At 43.2% G+C, this 4,891-nt stretch overlaps 1 pseudogene; it reads left to right on the forward strand.

Annotated features, from left to right (window-relative positions):
- The first annotated feature begins 4,499 nt into the window (after positions 1 to 4,499).
- On the forward strand, positions 4,500 to 4,599 carry LOC130470938 (uncharacterized; annotated as a pseudogene).
- Positions 4,600 to 4,891: the final 292 nt, after the last annotated feature.

Here is a 4,891-nt window from a genome sequence, read left to right on the forward strand (position 1 = left end):
GGTGTATACTCACAGGAAATCCAATTACACTTAATTGAATAAAAAGAATCGTCACACCCACGAGGGACAAGGTCACGCATTAGCCTCGCGCTTTTTCGACCCCCTCACAGCTAGGGGGAAGTACCAATGGGTGTCTTAAAGGCGGTTCTTTATGCCCATAGAGTATCATCCAGCTTATCGCTCCAATCCTTCCTAGACTTCGCCACCACTTTCTCAAGGATAGATCTGATCTCTCGGTTAGAGACCTCAACTTGCCTACTTGTCTGAGGGTGATAGGCTAGCCCAGTGCGGTGATAAACCCCATACTTGCGCAGGAGCGCATCCAGATGCCTCTCATGGAAGTGTGACCCTCCATCACTAATCAAAGCTCGCGAAACCCCAAATCTTGGAAAGATAACTTTCTTGAACAGAGAAATGACCGTCTTGGCATCATTAGTAGGTGAGGCAACGACTTCCACCCACTTGGACACATAATCTACAACAACAAGGATATACAGATTACCCTTGGATGATGGGAATGGTCCCATGTAGTCGATTCCCCACACATCGAAAACTTCCACCTCAAGGATCCCGTTCTGTGGCATCTCATACCTCCTCGAAATAGTGCCGACCCTCTAGAACGCATCACAAGCCACAATAAAAGCCTGTGCATCCTTGAACATAGTAGGCCAGTAAAAACCACATTGTGACAGCTTAGCGTTTGTTTTAGACGGTCCGTGGTGACCACCATAAGGTGAAGAATGACACCTACTGATAACACCTTGAACTTCCCATTCTGGAATACAACGCTTGTACAACCCTTCAGCAGTCTCACGAAACAAATAAGGGTCGTCCCAAACGTAGAACCGGACATCATGTAGGAATTTCTTCTTTTGTTGATATGTAAGATCGGCCGGAAGAATTCCCCCCACAATGTAGTTAGCAAAATCTGCGAACCATGGTGATTGACTGGCAAGTGCAAGTAAATGATCATCCGGAAATGAATCATCAATCGGTGTAGATCCCTTACCATCATCATACCTCAATCTAGACAAGTGATCTGCAACCACATTCTCAGCCCCTTTCTTGTCGCGGATCTCTAGATCAAACTCCTGTAGCAGTAGTATCCATCGAATAAGCCTAGGCTTGGCTTCCTTCTTAGAGAGCAGATACTTAAGGGCCGCATGGTCAGTATAGACTATCACCTTGGATCCAATCAGATAGGTGCGAAACTTGTCCAAGGCATAGACTATGGCTAGAAGCTCCTTCTTAGTAGTAGCATAATTAACTTGAGCTTCATCTAAGGTCTTACTTGCATAGTAGATGGCATGCAAAACCTTTTCCCTTCTCTGACCTAAAACTGCCCCAACTGCATAATCACTTGCATCACACATTATCTCGAACGGAAGATCCCATTCGGGAGAACGAATGATGGGAGCCGAAATCAGTGCCTGTTTAATCCTGTCAAAGGCCTCGAGATAAGCATTAGTAAACACAAACGGGGCATCTTTGAGGAGGAGTTGGGTAAGTGGTTTAACAATTTTAGAAAAATCCTTGATAAAGCGGCGATAAAATCCCGCATGACCAAGAAAACTTCTAACACCCTTCACATTAACTGGAGGGGGCAATTGTTCAATCACTTGGACCTTAGCTCGATCCACCTGAATTCCCTTATCAGATATCAAATGTCCCAAGACCACCCCTTCAGTAACCATGAAATGACACTTTTCCCAGTTCAAGACTAAATTACACTCTTCACATCTTTTCAAGACTTTAGTCAGATTTAGCAAGCAAGAATCAAAAGAAGTACCATAGACACTAAAATCATCCATAAACACTTCCATGATAGACTCAATAAAATCAGAAAAGATACTCATCATGCAACGTTGGAAAGTAGCGGGTGCATTACACAGACCAAAAGGCATCCTACGATATGCAAAGGTACCATAGGGACAGGTGAAGGTGGTCTTTTTCTGGTCGTCTGGATGTATGGGAATTTGAAAGAAATCAGAATAACCATCCAGATAACAGAAAAAATTGTGACAGGCTAGCCTTTCTAACATTTGATCAATGAAGGGAAGGGGAAAATGGTCCTTTTTAGTAGCAACATTAAGACGCCTATAATCAATGCACATGCGCCAACCTGTGACTACCCTAGTTGGTATCAACTTATTTTTTCATTTCTCACCACAGTTGTCCCCCCTTTCTTAGGCACTACCTGAACAGGACTCACCCACTTAGAATCAGACACAGCATATACAATACCCGCATCAAGCAATTTCATAACTTCAGCTTTTACAACATCTTGCATGACAGGGTTCAAACGACGCTGGGGTTGGATGCATGGTTTATGATTTTCATCTAGATGTATCCTATGCATACAAAAGTCAGGGCTAATACCCTTTAAATCATCAATACTATACCCAATGGCCTTTTTGTGCCTTTTCAACACAATAAGAAGTTGGGATAACTGGTCTGCATCAAGTGCAGTACTGACGATCACAGGGCAAAGTTGTTCATCATCTAAAAACGCATATTTAAGGTTAGCAGGAAGAGGCTTAAGTTCGGGTTTCTTTACCTCTTTAACAGGACAAACCGGCCGAACTAACCTCTTTAATTTGGTGCTCTCCAGCTCAGATTCTCCACCATTAAGAGCCAACTCCAGAGCATCCACTTCAGCACTCCAAGAACTTCTATCACCTGCAGAAGACTCACAACAAAGCACTGCCTCCAAGGGATCTCTTTCGAGAACTTAGGAGACGTTATCACGAGTAACAAAATCAACTACATCTATACGATAGCATTGTTCTTCCTCTAGCATGGGACTTTTTAAGGCACTATTCAGATTAAAAGTCACCTTATCATCCCCAACAGACAAACTCAATTTCCCACTTTTAACATCAATGACCTCCCCCGCCGTGTGAAGGAAGGGTCTACCTAAGATTATGGGAATTTGAGAATCCTCCTGCATGTCTAGTACTACAAAGTCTATAGGTATATAGAATTTACCTACTCTAACAGGGACGTCCTCTAAAACACCTAAGGGGTATTTGACAGAACGGTCGGCCATTTGTAGAGTGATATTGGTAACCTTAAGCTCACCCATATTCAATTTAGTACAGACAGAAAAAGGCATGACTGACACACTAGCACCTAAATCACATAAAGCTTTATCAATAAATACAGTGCCAATGTTACATGGGATGGAAAAACTCACGGGGTCTTTAAGTTTAGGTGGAGACTTGTTTTGCAAATAAGCACTACATTCTTCAGTAAAAGCTACAGTCTCTACCTCACAAAAAGCACGTTTCCTGGTCAAAATATCTTTCATGAATTTAGCATAAGCAGGAACTTGTAAAATTAATTCAGTAAAGGGAACCGTTACCTGCAAATTTTTGACCACTTCCAAGAATCTGCCAAACTGCTTGCCTAGCTTATTCTTGAGTTGCCGGTTTGGGAAGGGGAGTGCAATAGGTGGTACTTGAATATCTATCCCCTTCTTAACCTCAGTTGTAGCCTCATTCTCATTGACTACCTTTTCAGCTTCCTTACCATCCATAACTATCTTTGGGATTTCCTCACTGACCAGACCACTAGCAGACACCCCAGAATCAACCTCAACCGGCATAGAAGGACCATCATAATCCCTACCACTCCTCAATGTAATTGCATTAGCAGTCTCCCTATTTTCGGGCTGTGAAGGAAATTGGCCTGGTGGCCTCCCTGCAATAGTAGTAGCCATCTGTGCCAACTGTGTATCAATGATCTTGTTGTGAGCAGTAAGAGCATCGAACTTTGCATCCTTTTCACTTAGAGATTTTTGCATTTGAAGCATCATGTTTCTCATCTCTACTAGCATAGGGTCAGGCTGTGTGGCTTGAGGTTGTGGTGGTGGAGGTGATGTGTGTTGTCTAGGGAACCCAGGTGGTCCACTAGACTGTTGGTTGTAGTTGTTCCGTGGTTGGTAGGATTGTTGATGTGGGGGTTGGTATGGTTGTTGTGGTGGATGTTGGACTTGGTGAGGGTTCTGGATATTGTTGCTCCTATAGGATAGTAGAGGGTTGTTTTTGTAGCCCTCATTGTAAGAGTTGGAGAATGGGTTATTTTGTTTGTAGGATTGAAATGCGTTACATTGTTCAACAGAGCTCCTACATTCCTGTGCATAATGACCAGACATTCCACAACTTTCACAAACAGTAGCAGGTTGGGCACTCATAGAAGCTACACTAGCAGGTTGGGCAGATTGAGCATTGGCTGCTTGCATATTATCAAACTTATAGTGTAAAACAGTCAATTGGGCAGTTAATTGTTCAATAGAATTTAAATCATGCTTACCACCCCTATTAGATAGACCTCTAGGATTCCCATACTGGGCATTGTGAATGGCTATCTCCTCAATCACTTCCATAGCTCTAGGCACCTCAAGTTGCATGAACCTCCCACTGGCAGCCGAATCTAACAAACATCTAGACTCATTGCCCAGACCATTATAAAACTGCTGAATCAAGAACCAATCTTCCGAACCATGGTGCGGGCACTCTCTTTGCAAATCCTTGAATCTCTCCCAGACCTCGAACAAACTCTCATCTGCTTGTTGTGAGATACCTAATATCTGACCCCTCAGACGAGCCGTTTTCTCAGGTGGAAAATATTTAACATAAAAAGCAAGAGCCAAGGACTCCCAATTAGTGATTTCCAAAGCCGCCCGATTCAACCCATTAATCCACAGTTTAGCTTTCCCACTCAAAGAGAACGGGAAAAGTATCTCCATAGTCTGCTCCGGAGTCAATCCCTTTTGCTTGATGGTGGAACAATATTGGATGAAGGACTATATGTGAAGATTCGGATCTTCACCTGGTTCCCCACCGTACTGGCTTCTCTCAATCATGTTAATCAATGCAGGCTCAATCTT

This window comes from Spinacia oleracea, chromosome 3 (assembly GCF_020520425.1).
Source record: "Spinacia oleracea cultivar Varoflay chromosome 3, BTI_SOV_V1, whole genome shotgun sequence".
NCBI classification, from domain to species: domain Eukaryota; kingdom Viridiplantae; phylum Streptophyta; class Magnoliopsida; order Caryophyllales; family Amaranthaceae; genus Spinacia; species Spinacia oleracea.